Source organism: Anthonomus grandis, chromosome 8, assembly GCF_022605725.1.
Source record: "Anthonomus grandis grandis chromosome 8, icAntGran1.3, whole genome shotgun sequence".
NCBI classification, from domain to species: domain Eukaryota; kingdom Metazoa; phylum Arthropoda; class Insecta; order Coleoptera; family Curculionidae; genus Anthonomus; species Anthonomus grandis.
The window spans coordinates 3,771,416-3,791,819 of NC_065553.1; the positions used below are offsets into that span (position 1 = coordinate 3,771,416).

A 20,404-nucleotide genomic window follows, 5' to 3' on the forward strand; every position below is an offset into this window, starting at 1 on the left:
AACTGGTAACTTGGAAAACCGAGCAGGCTGGAGTAACGACCCAGGTTCATATTTAACGAATAATATTATATAATGTAGTTTTTGTTAGAAAATTTAGTTAATTAGCCTGTTATAATAAAATTAAATAAAAACTTTTATTTCTATAACTAGCATTTCATTATTATATATAAAAAGAATATATTCTTATCTTAATGTTACTACCAGTCTTTCTTCTGCTGATATAGGAGATCGATAATTTGTCGTAATTTTCGTAAACCTTCTATTAACCTTACTTAATAAAAAATCATATGTGCTTATGGACATTCTTAAGTATTCAAAGAATTTTTTGGGGCATTCTCTTAATTCGACGTATAGGTGGTGAAATTCTCCAAATTTTTTTCTCCTTTTATTAATAGGATGTATTCCATATCTACGAGACTTCTCCAAAAATAATTTCCACTTCATATAGGGGTTACTGTCTATTAAAATATTTCTTTTTAGTTTTGATAAGGGTGCCATGTTTACTGGCGACAGAACACCACTAGTCTGCGATTTTCTTTTTTTAGTATGGCCAAAAAATCGCTCGCTCGCTTCACGCCCGCCCGCAATTCAGTCTGGCCGTACACTTACAAGGATTTGAAACAGACAAAGAGAGTATCACAGGATTAGAAGGATGACTCTTTCAACTGCCTGAAATTAGTTAATAGTTGTATATTTATTTCAGGCACTTGAGAGAGACAGGTGGAAAGAACTGCGTCCAAAAGCATACAACTCTCTTGTCTTTCTATTTTTCCCTGAAGTTATCAAAAAGGATTAAAACAATGACTTTTAACTGCCTGGAATTAGTAAGATATTTCTATCTTTTGCAGGGAATTAAAACAGACAGAGAAAGAATGTCATTGGATTAGAAAAATGACTATCAACTCCCTGAAATTATTCAAGAATTATATATTTATTTCAGGCACTATCAAAGAGTTGAGAGATTAAAAGAATGACTCTTTCAACTGTCTGGAATTAGTAAAATATTTCTCTCTTTTACAGGGAATCAAAACAGACAGAGAAAGAATGTCATATGATTAGACGAATGACTCCTTTAACTGCCTGAAATTAGTCAGTAATTATATATGATTTCCTTTCAGGCACTTGAGAGAAAGTGCGACAGAGAACTGTGTGTCTATTGTTTATGCCCGTAATTGAAATGTGCCAAATACGACACTATTAGCCTGTCCAAGCGAGGGGTGTACAGGAGGCAAAAGTAAATACCGCTTCATACAAGCGACATTTGGTATTTACCGAGAGACGTCAACGGCTAAAGCGCCAGTAACCCTGCTTAGAAGGAAAGTTATAGCGGTTGACAATTGACAAATGCCGTAAAACCACAAGTGGGTTTTCTTCAAATTTCATCCAAAAGATTAATGCAGTTTTAAGAGCAACGTCTATGTACACAATACAGCTCCAGAGAATACACATGTAAACAAATAAAATAACCGATTGACCGCAATATTAAAACATCCCATCTAAGCGATAGCCTTAACCGTGACGTCATTTGATATTTTTGACAGTAACCGTTGGTTCTTACCAGACTGACGCTTGGACCTTGGACAGGCTAAATGGAAGGTTGGCGTTGTGGTGTTAGAGAAAACCTGACTTGAAATAAATATTACTATCTGTTGTTTCGAAAAAAATGAATAATTAAAAAAAGCAGCAGTGTAAATTTTAATGCATATTTTTTTAATATTGGGAGATGAAGAAGAAATTGTCTATGAAGGTAATAAAGAATGCTAATTACCACATCCTAATAGTCATCTGTCTCTAAAATAAGTCCAATCATATATAAGACTCTGATGATAAGGATTTTTATTGTATTTGCTACTTTGATGGAGCAGTTCTTGATGATGAAAATATTAATGTTAGGCAACTACGCAACGGCAACACTCTAACTAAATCAAACTATTATGGTATTACTGAAATGAGCAAGTCGTGCACTTCTCACTCTTTTGTGTCCGATCGAAGTTACACAACATTTTTTCTTACAAAGTTCAACCTCGAATTTTCAGAAAGATGTAAGTCACCTGTAGATTCGTTGCCTTCTGTTGGCTTCCAGAGTCTCATAAGTGTAATGTCTTTTGTGCATTCTGTTATAAGCAGTAAAAACATCTGTTATCCAACTTATTTTTAAAGGTCCCAGAATATTAGAAAACTTGCAGTGGTGCACATCGACTTGCCCACAGGATACACAATATTGATAATTTACATATTTGAGAAAGGCCCATCTTCTCTGGAATGAAGGACTTATTCTTCTCCGGCTACCAATCACTACTTCATTAGCATTAGGGCACCAAACCTACTTCTTGAGGTGCCGCCTTCATTGTGAAGGTTAGCAATCATATCTTATTCTTAAAACAGTAGATCTAAACAATTGTGCATCTGTACCAGTCAAGCAGATTCTTCAACCAAACACGAGTGGCCTCTTCTTCCCACACTTATTCCTTGGATCTTTCCCTGTATTATCAGTTGTAACAAGCTGTACTTTGACTCCCTCATAAAATGTCCCAGATATTGTAATTTTCGTTTTTTAATTTTCAGAATTATTTCTTTTCTATGTTAATCGGTTTTTATACTTCAATATTTAATTTTTGTATGCTAATTTTTAGTATTCTCCGGTATGTCCAGTATTTGAAAGCTTCTAGTCTTCTTATATTTTTCTTCACGGTTCATGACTCTACGCCAGAAAGCAGCACAGATAGTACATAGCATGTGATATCTCTTGTGGAGATTTTTTTTTCGTTCTCATAAACGCTGATCTTGCCTTTTCTATTCTAGAAAATAATTAAACATGATATATTCAGGGCAAAATCTTTATTATTGGCTTATAGCCGAACGCTTTCGGCGTATGAGCCATCATCAGTGCTAATTGTGATTTACGCACAGGCGTTTCCTGTATAGTGGAAAAAATATTGTCACAAGTTAAAGTCATGTTTTTGCCACTACATGAAACTAATTTCCTGGGAGCAGTCGTGTTTATTGATAATGGTACCGAAAGATTTGTATTTTTCTAGGTGGTGTACTGGTTGGTTGTGTATGTAGATTTATCCGACATTACTTGTTGTTTTGCTAATCAACTTGAATTTAGTGTTCTTCACGTTCATTGTCAGTCGATATACTTCGCTTTCTTTATTTACTTTGTTCACTAGTATTTATATATCTTGGAGTGTGCTTGCTATCAGTATTGTATTGCAGTTTTTTTTTCATTACTTAAGTTAAGCTTTAGACTTCTGCGTAGTACTACTACGACCCTTGTCAAAGTGACTAATGTTATTATTATATTCTGTGATTGAAATAAGCAAATGTTTTTTCTGCTTCTTGATTACAGTAGGTAAGACGTTTGATACTAAATCAAAGGAGAACAACACAAAGTCTCGGTCTCAAAAAATTCTTTAATTTGTTAGAGTGGTGACACGTGTTTCGCTCCTAAGAGCATCATCAGACCTAAAAAATAATGTAAACAATACCAAATAATATTACAAAAAGACCTTAAAGTAAAACAAAAAAGTATACCTCAAGAAGGTTAAAAACACGCCCGACTGGGTCAAATATACACACACACTGAACGGTAAAATATAAGTTTTAAAACTGACATCACAAATATATAAAAAACAATAATATAGAACTTGAATACAAGAAAATAATAAAAAAGTAAAAAGGAACTATCGAGATTTGAACCTACAACCTTGCATCAAGACTGTTACCGTTTGCTGCGTTGACCGCTAGGCCACACCGTTCATGCGATAGCTTGAAAAGAAAGGAGGGGACTACAAGATGTTATTAAAAATGAGTCCCGGCTCAAAATTGAACACGTCGTTAACGCAAGTTAAAACTGGACTCTTCTTCACTCTTGTAATCTCTAGCTTCTCGAGAAGATCCAGCTTTTTGCCACTTTAGTCATGAACCACTGCCACATTATTGGGGTAGGAAAAATTATGAACTGTTGACAATAAATAATTGGCAAACGCTGACTTGGTCTCGACAATACCGGTGGCTTTAAACTTGTTCACCAGACCTAGATGTTGTTGTACCCTTGTTGAAATTTTCCTCCCGGACTGTCCCACATAAATCGTAGGGTAATCGGCACAATGCAAACTATAAACTCCCGATTTCGAAAGCGGATCTGGCTTATCCAATGGTTTAATCAGATTTCGCTTTACGGAATTAGAAGTCTTAAACACTTGGTTTTGGACAGTGTGCTTTGAACTTACTTAGGAGCTATTTACCCGATTGACAATAGAAACAATATGTATTAATGATATTTCATCAACGGCTTTATTGGCTTTAGTACCCGAGGAAAGTATTTTTGGCTCTTTTTTGTCAAAATGCCCACATACCTAAATCACGTATCAATGATGGACGAAGTTCGAATAAAACAAAATCTATTGTACTTCGGAGATTCTCAAAGGACTTATCAAATTCTCTTAACCTCGTTATTAATACTGCTAGCATTAATCCTTCGGGTACTCTCGGAAGACGTTGTTGAGAGTTCAACCGGTTGGTGCGCCTTGTAAGGTGTTTATTTTGATAAAGATCTAAGATTAAAAAAAACATATATCTCGAAGACTTCATAAAATTAAGAACACTTTATATTCATATAGGGTTCTTATCAACTCGCATTAAATTAAAACCCTGTCTTCAGAGACTGCATAACAACAGCTGCTTAAGATTTTGTTATGGTCTACGTAAATGTTGATTATTTCAATTTAAATAATTTAAAACTTAAAAAAAAAGAAAGGCTTCAGAAAAACATTAAAATACTTTTGTTTATAAGATAATCGAAGATGAATAACCAGTATATATGTTTTAACAAGCTTGAAAAGGCTTTAACTTTATGAAAGATCAATGAGCTTGACGCGGCAGGGTGCTTCTGTCAACAGCTTCAAAGGGTATTTAAACCACCTACTGTGATACCTACTTGCAGCAATATTTATTCAAGGCATTTACTTATAGGTATCACATTTTTTTCCTCTTGTTTTTGTATACTTTCTTTCTTCTCATATTACTTTTTTTTTATTATATGTTACCACATTCTCTCACTATTAATGAATGTATTTCTTATATTTAAATTTCTTTTTGAGGTTGATTTTAATTCTTTTCTATTTGTAAGTTTATCTTTTTCTTTATTTTCAATGGTTGGTTAGGAATATTACTTTAAGCTAGAACTCGCCATTAAATTTAATTTCCCTCTGTTTAGAGTATTTTAAATATGCGAATAAAAGACGTTTATTATAATTATTATTATAAATTCAAATTTATTTTATATTGTATTTTATTTATTAAAACTATTTTCATTTATATTTTACGAGATAATATAATATGAAACAAAGTTCATATTTCAAACTTAAAAAGTTTCTTCTTTCATATCATATACATATAATAAGAGGAGTACGTCGTGCCAGGGAGTCGGTTTACATATCACCATATATAAGTTCGACATAGGTGAAATCTAGCCCGTAAAGTGTCTAGTTTATTCGACAGTAAATTGAGTGGAAATATCGAAAATCCCGCCGCGCCACCATAAAATATGTGAAAATTTGAAGCGTAATTTCCGTGTATGTCAGAAAGGTCAAAGGTGAGCCGCGGCTGACACTGATCTGCACCAACTTTGCCTTTAAAATAGCCCTGACACCCGCCCACGCTCTGTCTGCCTTACTGTCTGTGTAAGTTTCAATATATTAGTCAGTGTTATGTAACAAAAGGGTGGATTGAACGTCATCCAGATCCACTGATTAATAGTTTTAAGAGAACAGTTGGTGGTACCGAAATATACCGATAACCATTGAGTTCCTTGGAAAAAATTTGCTTAAAATAAGAACCATGTCGATGATCTTACATGGTTTTGAGGAATGTTTTTTACCTTAGCGCTATTTGCAATTAACCGTTTTGGAAGGTTCTTAGTACCAATATATTTACTTGACTTAATTAGGCGGTGGCTAAGTTCTGCTGGGGACTCAGTATTGCGGAGTATAACACTTTCTCTTAATCCAGGGATACGGATGATTACCACAGCGACAGTGAAGGTGGAGAAGAAGGACGGTGGATCCAGAGGAAGAGGCAACCCATGATTTAAGGATTAATATTAAATCAAAAGTAATCTGTAAGACAACTGATCTAGAAGAAAAGAAAACCTCGAAAAACATTATCTGGCTCCAGATTGCAGGTTGAGGTGTCAGGTTGGTTATCTGTCACTTGTAAAACTTTAGATTACTAAAAAGCTCAACAGTAGCCTTGGAATGAATGGATTAGATGGAAAATGACAACAGCTACAAAAAGGAGTATGACTATTGGTGCTTGGAACGTCCAAGGAATCAAAAGAAAAATAGAAAAAATGTCACAAGAGCCATTTAACTCAGGTATAGAAATGGTGATTTTAATAGAGGCGAAGAAAGGTACAGGTACAGAAATCATGAACCAATATGTACATATAAAAATTGTCCCGAAACATTTTCATGTTGGGCAAAAAGGTGCGCTTCGATCATGATACACAAAAAAAAATAACAATAAAATAACCGATTTCGCGACTGTCAACAAAAATATTATTCGGGTTAATATTAGTGTAAATCAGAAACCACTTACAAGTCTTGGACTATACACCATATCTGATGACGAACCACTAGCAAAGAAGGATGATTTTTTTGAACAGTCAGTCATGAAAATCGACAAATTAAGAGAAATTATAGTACTGGGTGACCTAAAAAGTAGAGTTGGTCCGTAAGATTTCGTAATAGGCTCATTCGAAGAAATTAATACAAACGATGGCGAGAGAGTGATCGAAATATGTCAACAACATCTAATAAGAATAACAAATAGATGTTTCAGACATAAAGACATTTAGATACACATGTATATAACATACGGGAAACATTAAATCTGTCATTGACTATATAATAGTAAGACAAAATACGATGTTACGAATAAATTTCTTATGAGCATATAGAGGAGCCACTTGTGGCTGATACAGTAGGTCTAAGATAAGAATGTCTATTTTTTTTGTTACAAAATGGAACGTGTTTTTTTACCTAAGGAAATTTTGAATGGTATGTTAAAATTGTATATTATCCTATGCTACAGCAACGCCTTTGAAGCTGGTCATATGTATTTAAATAACTAACCAGAGAGCAAATAATCCCGTATAAAAATTTTCGGACGATTGGCTTCGAATCTTAAGCATTATAGTGCATTCAAGAAACTAATGTTGTCAAGAAATGAGCCCGGCAACGAAGAAAAAGAAAATAATGTAGTATTAGCTATAATTGAATCCAGAAAAATCTGTCAGAAAAATGTTGCAATACCATTGGAATACCGAAATCTACTACCCAGTTCGTTTTGAAAAAACAGAAATTCCACCTGTTTAATTTCAGAATCTCTTAAGGCCTTAGAACTGGTAACGTCTATGGGTGAATTATCCGAGATCTCATTGAATAGGAGTATATAAATAAAGAAGAAGAAGAACAGTCACTTATACAATTTAATAAATACGACTTACAATATATAGCATAAAAATTGCAGCAAGATTATAATAACTGGAACTAGACATTAATACACATAAAACAAAATATCTCCCCATAGAAGCAGAACCATTTAACACCCAATTAGATATAGATGAAGTAACTAGTTGCAACGTTTAGGTACATGTATCTTGATGTGGAAATTGACTCATCTATAAAATACGATAAAGAAAAGAATAACCCAAGCCAGAAGAATTATAGGTAAATGGTGTGGTGTGGTAACAAAATTGGAAACAACGTAAATATGTAAACGGAATAAACTCGAATATAACTTGAAGCGACTGAAATGGATGTTTTTAGGAGATCACTGGGTATATTAGGAAGAGATAGAATCTGAAATTACAATGCACGACAACGAATAGTGGAATAACAGAAAGGAATTCCTTGGAATAACTAGCTGAAATTATATATAAGAGGTACTAAAGAAAACAGAAAATTAATAAAAAATAAAAATAATGAAAAATATGTATCTGCAACAAACTTAACATTAAGACTAAACACTATAATATAACCACAGTATACAGAAATATCACTGATGTGAGAGAACGTAAGATTCCTTAATTTCCAGGTCGATGCTACATACTTGCATGAGGAAGTTATACAATTTTAATATACCATTAATATCCTCCTAGTATCTAATAAGCTATAGCCATAGTATTTTCAAAGTGAATATTAAATTAGTTCTTAGCAATTAGATTTTCGTTATTTTTTTTTAGAAGTTATTTATGAGCAGTATTATAGAAGTCATTCATATAGTTTACTTTTCTGATCACACTGAGCTTGCTGAAATCATCCAAAGAGCAAACCGATCTGAATATCTTAAAATCATCAACAAACACGATATTTAACCTTAGGCAGATCATTAATAAATATTATCAATAGAATAGTACAAAAGGTTACTGCCTTGGGGTACTCCTGATGTTCAATTTTTTTTTTCACCATTCGTTTAATAATCTTGGATAACGTGGAAAGAAGTACAATTGGACGATAATTCAAAACTTGTTCTTCATCACCATCTTGTATGTACCGAATAGTAATTGCCGTCTTTAGACAGCTTGGAAAAGCTTCATTTTGAAACGAATTATTTATTAAATTCGTAAGATGATTTGAAACATTTTTGGGATATTTCATAAGATAAAGATTATCGCACCTCAACCCTTTGCTTAGTAAGGTAAGACTTCATAAACTAAATTGCATGATCCGCGAATCCAAGCATACCTAACCTGTCTAGTAATATTTTGTGACTTATTTTATCAAATGCCTTCGCAGTCAGTCAAGATTCTGTTTCTGTTTATTTTTTATTGCTTCTGCTGCTAATTGTGGAAGCAAGAGTAAAAGAAATTGAAAATACTTATTGGTCTATAATTTCGAACTCTTTTATCACTTGTCTTAAAGATAGGAGTAATAACAGATCTTTTAAGAATAATGAGAAAAGCTTCACTATTAATACTTATTGAAAATATAAGTTAGAGGTGGTACAAGGTAGCCTTGATATGAAAATAATACCATCTCGTCGATTTTTTATTTTGAAAGAACTGCTGATTGGTGATTTAGGGAGAACGTTTTTTTTGAACAAGAAAATTGTTTTTATTTTAGAATTGAGATGGTTAATAGTGCAAAAAAGTATCATTTCAATCGCAAAAATATCAATTGTAAAAAATTGATTGGAAAAAAGTATATTTTTTGAGATATCTTGTAAGTACTTTCATTGAGTCACTATTTCTATTTGTTTAGGGCTGGAATAGAATTCGAGAAAAAAATTATAATTTGCATTCTCCTCAACACAACTATATGAATATCAAATCATTTTAAAATTCCATCCTATTTGCATATTTATTTTCTTACCTTAATAAAATTTTCTTTCCACTTTTTTCAAATAAAACCCGATATATCCACCCACAAAACCTTACTTAAAACTGATACTAAATTACGTCTTAAATATTAAATTCTGGTAAATAAGTTTATATTTTTGCACTAATTAGTACTTATCTGCTAACTGTGATTAAAATAATTTTTATATTACTATATACAATCACATATGCTTGTGAATTTATGCTAAATGCGTTCTACAAATAAAAAAATAAATTCCTCTGATGTGACCTCATAAATATAAAAAATATTCAGGTATTATATTAATCTGCTAAATCCACTTACCTCAAACCAAAAACCAACCACCTTTTTAGTTAAAATCTCAAAAGTTTCTACTCACAAAAGACACCCGAAAAAAATTGACGAGTCGCGATGATAAACTAGTATCGTCCGCGAAACGCGAACAGAGCTCCCGCGGTCCCTAATCAACTTCCACACCGGCCAAGAGACAGAGAAACAGCAGGTCAACTACAGCAGAAGAGGAGCAGTAGCAGCACGGGATCTGCAGCAGGATCCTCTGGCGGTGGAGGGTCGAGGAGGCGGCACTCTGGCAGCAGCAACGACGCTGGCAGCACTAGGCAGCGCACGGCGCCGCGACGCGATCCCGGCAAGATGGTGTGCGCTTACCGCCGATACACCGGGACGGTTATGTTAAAGATTGTGGTCAAGACATTATAGACAAAATTAATCAATTTTTTTTTCAACTGGCAATATTACAAGGAATAAATTGAATTCAAAACCACAATTGCCTGCTTCCCCGACAAGACGAAGTAAACTTTATATTCCAATGTAACACAAGTTATACAATACAACTTAACAACTAGGTCGTAAGCATTTTTCTTAGAACATTAAAAGACTAGAATCAGTAAACAACAACTTTGTTTGACTTCAACATGTGCTCAGAGGCAAGGGGGTGTTTTGCTTAAAAAAATATTCACCGATTTTCTATCAAGTTTAAACACATTTTGAAAAGAGAAAATTTTCAGCTATATATTAACATATACAGTGCATCCGTAAAGTAGCGGATAAATTCAATAAAAATGAAATGGACCGTTTCTGAAAAAAATGCCCAAACCCGTCGATTTTAATATTTAGTTTAGGGTTTTTCTACGCATTAATTAAATATACAGGGTGACTCAAAAAAAAGATATGACGTCATCAATATGTTTTTTAAATGGAAACCACCATTTTAATGCAGAATTAGAAAGAACGCATTTTTTTATAAAGAATATAGGACAAATGAATAGTGGTTACATAAGCAATTGTGAACGAAAAATAAAAAAAAGAATAAACACCACTTGCAAATGTAAAAATACTTCAAATAGTTGCACCAAAATACATTCACTTTTTGACACTGATAATAACAACTAAAAAAACCAATTACCAACATTTAATTTAGATAAATATTTCTTTAATTTTACATTTTATCATCATTTTTCGTTCAAAATTGCTTATGTAACCACTATTCATTTGTACCATATCCTTTGTAAAAAAATGTGTTGTTTCTGATTCTGCATTAAAAAATGGTGGTTTCCATTTAAAAAATATATTGATGACGTCATATCTTTTTTGTGAGTCACCCTATGTATTTAATTTTCACGTAGAAAAACCCTAAACCCAATATTAAAATCGACGAGTTTGGGCATTTTTTTCAGAAACCCATTGCATTTTTATTGAATTTATCTGCTACTTTACCGATGCACTGTATTATCGTGTTAATTTAACTTATTTGTGTTGGATTTTGGATCTAAAAAAAAATAAAAATAGATATGACCTATTCTAAAAGCAAAAATAACCTAGTTAGGCTAAAAAAAAATTATAAACATTTTTATTCACTCGCCATTTGTGAAGTTCTATCTTTTTTCTTTAATTTTTGGTTGAAAAAGGAAAAAGATCTCATTTAAGTGGTTTCGTGAACTATTACGATGGTAAACACTTGTACCGTAATCTAACTAGCACACTTTTTATCTATTAGCTTTTTAGTTTCCAAGATCAATTTAAGAGTAAGAAATCCAAAGCTCTTGTGCATGCTCAACCTCCAACTATTCTGATCAATTAAAACTCAATGTTTTCAATTTTCATTGAGTGTAAGTGGGAGGGTCTATCGATACAATATCTCCGCGAATAAATCTTCGTAAAACTTCAACGTACACTCGAATACTTTTGAGCAGCTGCAAGGAGATTTCCCTGTATTTGCTTTATTCTTCATCAGCAAATATTACTCTATGTATAAACATGTTAGATTCATATTTAAATAACTCAACCTTAAACCTGCTAAGTCATGTTAAATATTGTAACATGAAGCTTCAGAAGTCGACAACAAGTTATAAGGATTAAAAATTTTATCAGAAGGATATTGTTTTCTTTATGCTGCTGTGTTAAAAATATCAGTGTTTCGAATTTTCCTGTTCATATATGTATTTCTATAATCGTATATCAATGTGAACAAACAAAACAAACTATAATTAAGTTTTACACGAGGCCAATATTTCGGTACAGTTTTAACTAATTTCCTCCCTGTCAGAAACTAGTTAAAACTATTGTTGGTTCTGAATAAAAAATTGACATGTCTCTCAGATTTCTTCTGGCTTCAAAAGCTGTTAGATGTAAAACCTTCTCGACTTGATAATATAGTTAGGTTGATAGATTTATCTTGTATGCTATTAAGGAATCTGTGTTGAACTCGCTCGATATTCTGGATATGGAGATTGTAAGAACGCATGAGCATACATAATATTGTAAACACACATGAACTATGTCCAAACAACCAACTTCCAAGTGAGGACAGACAAGGGAACAGTAAAGCAGCCGAATGGAGTCATTGCTCTGAAAATCTCTAAGTACTGCACATCTCATGATAAATCGAGAGATGTGACTTGTGTAGTGTAAAAGTTAAATGACTATTAAGGGTGATACCCAGGTCTTTTATGTGCAAAAAAAATTCAAGGACTTTGTTGTGAATGTAGTAAAAATGATCAATAATATAACCGACTCCTACTGAAGCATATTGAGTGATATTTTCTTTAACATTTAAAACCATAGAATTATTATTGCACCAAGTCACCTTGCAGCCGAGCAAAATCATTAGGCGATTACTTCAGGTAGTTTTAGGATACTTTCAGATACACCTTCAAGCCATTAGCAAAAAGAAGCGAAGAACAGTGATGAAAACATGGAAAGATGTTGATATAAATATTGAATAATAGGAATCTCTGTAGATTGATAAACTTGGATTCGAACAACCTGAGTACTACCAATCAAATATGATTTAATTCACTATAGTAATAATCCATCAACAGCTATTCTCTTGTGTTTATTTCGTAGCATTTGGTGATTGACTCTGTCAAAAGCCTTCAAAAAGTCTGTGTACAAGGCACGGACTTCCAGGCTATGAATGGAATCACAAGTTTACCAAATGTATTATGTAACCAAAGTCAATATCATTTAAGCAAAGAAATTAACATATTCTTGCATTTCTGAAGGTTAAGTGGGAGTCGGCTTCACATAGCTTCACACACCATTTATATAATACCTATCAAGATCTCCTTGCAGCTGCATGCAGTCATCGCGATTCTTAACAAGACGAAAAAACCTTCACGTCGTCATGAAATGGCATTGATAAAAATAAAAAAAAGTGCTTCCCCGGGGAGCATCACTTAAGGCAATATAGGTAGATGATCTGAACCCATTGAACTCCACAAATTGCGATCTATTTAATAAGTAGAAGATATAAAACTACTAGATGTTTATGAAAGCCCATTTTGTAAAGTCTTTTGGAAATAATTCCATGGTTCAAACTATTAAAATTCGTGTGAATTACAATTAAGTTGGCATTTGCAATTTACAAGCTTATATGTGTTTCGCAGAAATGATATTTAACTAGCGACTGAAAAAATACATGCTGATTACGTAAAATAATAAGAAGTTTAATTTAGTGAAGCAGATATCAAAAGCCTTAAAAAAGTCAACCTGAGCCTACCTTATAATACTCATTTAGATAAATATTATCATAAGATGTTATTTGAAGACCTTAGGCTTCATTATAAGATCAACAGAACTATTTTCTAATACTTCAGGAAGAACAACTCTGTTTAACTCCTTAATAAAAATTGAAAATTTTACAAATATGTTAGTTTTAAGATGGGTGATGTATGCCCTGCGAGAGGGCTTTTAGTCAACAGCTATTGCTTTTAAGGTTTAATGCACTGTATCATCATCAATCTGCTGCTTATGGGAGTTGAATTTTGTTGCTCCCTACATCCATTCAAGAAGGCACAATGTATTTATCTTAACACTTACGGCACCAATTTGTCCAAGAAAAAGCATGCAACTGGTTCAATTATGTTTAGTTATGGTTTAATGTTTAGCATGACCTTAATAAATGATTTCAAATATGTTCTTTGAGATAAAATTAGAGTGTTGGTTATTTAGGCATTTAACGTAGGTACTACCCATAGAGCACAGGACATCTTTAAGACCAGTAAAAGATATCGTTAATCTGTCTAATATATTATATCTTTAAGATATAAATTTGTTCAAATTTAGTGCTCATCAATAATGTAATTTGTGTGCATACTAATTGACAAGGGAACTTAGGCGAATCCGCCTATTAGATACATAAATTCAATTCTGATCCAGCGGTAGAATTCTGATCTTAGCCTCAAACTTGATCTAACCTAACCCATGTTTTTTTTTTTAATTTCTTTTGCTTTCACGTGCTCCGACTGTTTAGAGTGTTTGTGGTTTATTAGGACTTATTTGACATTTATTGATATTTATGTCTATAAGATATTAGTGTATTTTTGTTATTTAACTTTATCCAGTTTGGGAGACGATTTTAGTGAATTGTGTACTCCAAAGGTGTAAATAAAAATAAAGAAAAGTCATTTGCAGAACTATTACATTCTGGGATATAGGTCGAAATCAAACAAGTAAAGACAATTCTAGCTCTGATTCTGAGGACTGCGACTGTGGTTCACAAAATATTGGTGAAATGACTGTTGATCATTTGAAAAAAATAGCAACTTTTCAATTCAACCTGAAATTAAGTTGATTTAAAGTTTTATATGAAAATACTACAAATGTTAATAATGTATATTTTGATCGAGTAAATTTTATATATATGATTTATTTTTAACCGTAACTGAACTTGTTAAAGTAGGAGGCTCGAAGCCCTATGACTTTATATCGAAAGTCGCCAAACTAATAATTACAAATGAGCAAGGACTAAATTATAAATCGTTAGAAAGAAAAGAAAAATAAGCTTATTAATTATTAATATGATACTTGAATATATTTTTTCAGAGGCATTAAAAGCCACAACATTAGCCAAGACGAATAAAGAATGCGAGGCAGCAATTCAATTACTGCTGAGTAAAGCAATATTCGGAATAGCTATACAAATCGAAAACACAAAATTAATTATTTAAACTTTGAATTAATAACTTTGTGTAATTTTTGTATATCTGTTTTGTTACATTGAAAGACAATAAAAAATATTTGTACATATTTTTTTGTTTGCATTTGTACATATTTTTTTATTTGCATGCACTTTGAATTTTAATGTAAATTTGAATTTTATATATATGGATAGCCTTAATAATGCTATAAAAAATACATCTTAAAGTCACAGTAAAAAGAAATCTTAAAGATATTCGGTTTCGTAACATCTGTACATCTCATTTAAACAACTCAACGTTTTAAAATCATCTTTCCGGAAATACTCGGCGTCTAAGAGACGTTCCATATGTTCTGAATAAGATCTTTTAGACTTCTTTAAGATATCATTGTGCTATATGGGTACCTACTATTAATTTTATATTGTAGCAGTTAGTGAGTTTGATCTTGTTATTTCTTACATTACTGAATTTATTGTATTATCTGTGAATATTTAAGTAATTGTCTTATTTTTAGAACTTCTTTCCTGTTGGGAAAATAAAACTTTGAATTTGATTAAACCCTCACCTTCTTTATTTTACAGAGCGATTAAGAACATCAATTCTAAATATGTGCCTTTTTTCCATTTGTCTTGATCATATTAGATGGCCATCGCTTTACGCTTATCTAACAGCCTCAGACCTTTTTCAAATATTTCAAATTTCAGCTGAAATATTTCTTGACTATATTATCAAGGTCTAGTCTATACCTTTAGATAGATATAAATGGAGCTGTTATTTGACTATTGAATTTTATATAATTTTTTAAGATGTTATTCCACTGGACGATGCCGGCTCGGCCGCCTCGCGACAGTGATAGCGCTCGCGCACGCAAGCAAACACTTTCTTTCCCAGTTTTACCTTCTCTGCTCCCCTTTTTCTATCGGGGACTCCCGCCCTGCACCCGTTTCACCGCGTGGATCTTTCTTTTTTATCCAATTCGCTTTTCGATACACCGTAATAGCTAATTGGAATGATTTTTTGATGGATTATATTAGGTTTTTTTGGGGGAATAAGGGCAAAAGATTCAATTTAATTTTCTAATAAAAGCCAACCAGTTTTTGGGATATCAAAGAAATTTTCAACAGCGTGTGCTGTGAATTTTCCTGTGTGAATAATTTGGCAACAAATATTAAGTTGAAAGAATTCATCCATTATGCTCAAAGCTATGGGATGAAACCAAATCACTGATTCTATAAATAATTTAATATCTTTATTTTATGTTATAAACTAAACTCGTTTAATCTTATAAACTTGCGGTGAGGTATACAGGGTGATTTTTAAGTTGATACTTTTTTTTTTAACTGTGTATAGAACTCGGTAAAATATACATTTTTTTCAAATAACTTTTTTCGATACACTCAAAAACAAGGGACATACAGAATAAAAAAAGTGAATATGGGTTTGTTTTTCATCATCTGTTTATGTTTAGTTTTTGCTCAAATTGTTGTATTATCGATCACGTATTGTACCGATCAGTTAGTCTTAGACACTTTTGTTTTATTGTTGTTAATTTTAAATTTGCAAATCCTAAAAATGGCACATCGTTATGAAAACAATGAACTTGTGGCTATGTTGCTTATTTATGGAGAGTGTCTTCAAAGTGCTGCTGCTGCTTCGGTATTATACGCAGACCGCTTTCCTTTGCGGAATCATCCTACACCCAGAAGTTTTATAAATCTTATTCAACGGGCTAGGGATACTGGCGACTTACGGGAACATCGTAGAGGGAATGCAGGAAGAGGAAGGAAACCTGAAAATGTTCATAGGGAAGAACAAATTTTAAATCTCATCGAAGAAGATCCAACAACAAGTACTCGAGTTGTTGCAGGGCAGGTCGGATTAAGTCAAACAAAAGTATGGACAGCATTGCGCGAGAATCAATTTAATCCCTTTCACGTTCAACGTGTCCAAGCGCTACTGCCTAAAGACTTCCCCCGCAGAGTTCAGTTTTGTGAATGGTTCCTACAACAACATGAAAATGATCAACATTTTTCGAACAAAATGTTAGGCATGGACGAGGCAACATTCACCCGAAACGAAATTAACAATTTTCGAAATACACATGTTTGGTCTGTTGATAATCCCCATGCAATTCGCAGAACCAATTTTCAACACCGCTTTTCTGCTAATGTGTGGGCAGGAAATGTGAATGGGATACTTGTTGGATCATTTATCTTACCAGACCGTTTGACGGGCGACGTTTATTTGGACTTTTTGCAAAATAATCTGCCTATTCTGTTAGAAGACGTGCCACTGAATATCAGGCAAGCTATGTGGCTTCTGCAGGATGGAGCACCTGCCCATTTTAGACGAGAAGTGAGCGAGTTTTTGGATATAAGTTACCCAAATCGGTGGATTGGCCGAAATGGACCAGGTGCATGGCCACCAAGATCGCCAGACCTAAATCCAAGTGACTTTTTTTTGTGGGGGTATATGAAGAGTTTAGTTTTCAAGACGCCTATCGACACACAAGAAAAACTAATAGCACGCATTGAGTAGGCTGCGGCAACAGTTAAACAAAAACCGATTTCTCTATTGCGTCCCGTTACGGAACAGTGGTTACATCGAGCAAATCGTTGTGTTGAAGTTAATGGTGACAACTTTGAAGAACTTATTTAAATTAGAGAGGATCGTATTGGACTCATTTTATAACATTTTGGCAATGCAATTTTTTTATTTTATGGTTTTTTGAATAAAGTTATTTGAAAAAAATGTTTATTTTACCGAGTTCTATACACAGTTAAAAAAAAAGTATCAACTTAAAAATCACCCTGTATTTTAAGTCTGACGATGCTTATTTCTTTGAGTGAAACATGTTACCTATAATTTACTCAATACTTAATACAATAATTTATTTAATTATACAGGGTGTTACAAAATTCGATACACATATTTTCAGAGCGTATTATTGGAGTAAAAAATAAGTCTTTTTTTTGCTATAAACATGTGTTCTAAAATGCTTCCCCTCAGAGCTACAGCCCGCGCAAATTGATTGATGAAAATCGATTATTTGGAACCGGGACTACTAGTTATCCATCAAATCTCTTGAAAATTTGCAAGTCCCCGTTTTTTAGGGGCTCTTTTCATTTTCCGTCTTCAAGATTATGTAAATCCGATTTTAGGGAAGGATTTAAGAGGGTTTACCTTTCTGATGGACCCTATCTTATATTTCCGATAAGAAAATTAAACATCTAGCCTGTCACCACCATCTAGTTGGCCATAAAAAAAATGTAAAATTTTGGTTCCTTTCGTTTTTTTGATAAACGAAAAAGAAGCATTATTAAACCCGATTAAACTATAAAAAAAAAGAAGTGGGCCGTGAGTGCTTTAATTTTTGTTAAATTAAATTAATTGTATCGAAAAAATGCAAGAAACGATAATTTTAGATTTTTTCATTACTTCCTAGATATGGTGTTCTAAAGTTTCAAAATTCTTATCGGACACTTAAGATATAGGCCATCATAAGGGTAAGCCTCCTTGAATCTAGGTTTACATTATTTTTGAACCGAAAAAGTCAAAAGCACTCAAAAAAAAAAACGACTTACACATTGTCAAAAGATTTTAGGTATAACAGTGTTCCAAATAATCGATTTTCTTCAAGCAATTTGCGCGGGCTATAGCTCTAAGGGGGTGCATTTTAAGACACATGTTTATTGGAAAAAAAAGCGTTATTTTGACAGCAACAATACGCTCTAAAATATTCGCACCGAATTTTGTAATACCCTGTATTCAGCAGTAATTTTCTATTTAGAAAATAATTTATAAATCACTGGTTGACTATATTGATCCTTATCAATTTATGGTATCTGGAGTGGTCTTTGCAACAATGCGTTGGAGCAACTTAATATATTTCATAAAACAATTATAAAAATAATATTTAGGAAAAATAGATTCTACCCTACTGATGTATTATTCGACCAAGAAGATTTACAATATTCAAACAATGTATGGAGGAATTCTGTGTTGTTTTACTGCAAAGAGCACTGAATTAATGCAGCATGCATTAGCATGATTATGTAACTAGATTTAAAAATGGCAATAATCTAATGATTTCATTAGGAGACAAAAAATAAATCAAGAATTTGTTACTTATTTGGGTCCCAAATGTTATAATTTCCTTTCAAATATTGATGAGGAAAAAAAATTTACAACTCTAATGAAAGATTAATAGTGCAGTAAAAACGCGGTCGAAAGACGCTTATTTATCGATTTTTTTTTAAGGTATAACCAGATCAAATCTATACTATCTTATTAGGCATGTTTATTGGCGTCTGAAATCGAGTTTTACGACATCGCTAGGGTGACCCAATTTTTTTCATATTCAAAAAACCTCAAAAATTGCAGTAATTTTGAAACTCAACTTTTTGACACATAACTCGCTCAATCAAAAACCGCTCTACCTACTAAAATGATTTTTTTTTTTAAATTTTGAAACGCATTTCTTTGCGCACATATTGCTATAGAAAAAACTGAAGTAGTGTTTTTTTGTTTATCAAAAAATTTAAAAAATGTGCTGGTCACCGTTTATTGAGAGACTTTTTTCAGCAATCGAAAAAGCTTTTTTATTTGAAGGAATTTTACCATACAGTCTGCGAAGAAAATATAGCAGACACATTAAAAAAGTTTAAAAAAAAAACTGCAACCATTTATCTCTAATAGATCTTGAGTTATCGATTTTTCAATTCGGGGTTCCAATCGCAGGAACACTTTCGAGGTTGTCCCGTGGCAACCTTAGAACATTGAAAGGCCTTTCAATGTTCTAAGGCGGCAACTTTCTACTAACCGCGCGCGCTGCAAGTACGCTTTACTAGGTATTTATTATATTGAAATTTTTGATTTGAAATACCTATTTATTTGAACAGTTGATACCCCAAAATTTGAAATTCGAAAAATTGGCATGCACAATATTTTTAAATGCGTCTAGTATACAAATAAACCGGCGCGGCATCCCGGCAATCCTGCGCACTCGGTTTCGTTGAGATTAGTGGCGAGTCGAAAAAATATAAATGTGCTTTTTTAGTTTTTCAAAGACGCTAGCCCTTTCATGTTAGTTGTTTTTATGACTTCTTGCGTTGTTTTACGAAAATAATATTAAAAATAAGAATTAAAGACGATTAATGTGCGCATATAGTATATAGTGAGTAGTTGTGTTTTAGCTAGTATAATATAGTGAATGAGTGGTTCTAAACATTGAAGAGATGGATGCGAAATGTATTTTTTGTGGCAAATCTGTAGACCAAGGCGATAGTTTGGTAATTCAGAATCCTACCAAAACCGGCCTGGGGACAATACTTCAGGCAGCAGAAAAAAGAAAGGACACTTGCGGGAAAAAATTATTGGAAATGAAAAAGGAGATTTTGGATGGTAGGATTAAACTTAAATTTCATGTTGCCTGTAGAAAAACCTATACAAGTACCCCAAATATTGGACTCCTATATTAACCACGAAAGAACCTGTACCGGAAAATCTTCGAAGTGCTCTATCAATTTGCTGTTCCGACAGAGGCTGCACCACCCGATGTGTTTGTGTAACACATGGCTTGAAATGTTGCTGCCAATGCAA

The 20,404-nt window shown here is 33.0% G+C and overlaps 1 protein-coding gene across 3 annotated transcripts in view; it reads right to left on the bottom strand.

The window, feature by feature from the left end:
* Positions 1–9,838, bottom strand: part of LOC126740008 (acetylcholinesterase-like) — a 105,050-nt gene extending 95,212 nt beyond the window's left edge. For 2 of the 3 annotated variants that reach the window (XM_050445861.1, XM_050445859.1), the window contains exon 1: positions 9,690–9,838. The gene's annotated coding sequence lies outside the window, so the exon portion shown is untranslated. Of the gene's footprint in view, positions 1–9,380; positions 9,453–9,689 lie in introns of those variants that run through there. The other variant, XM_050445860.1, reaches the window with a different exon arrangement.
* Positions 9,839–20,404: the final 10,566 nt, after the last annotated feature.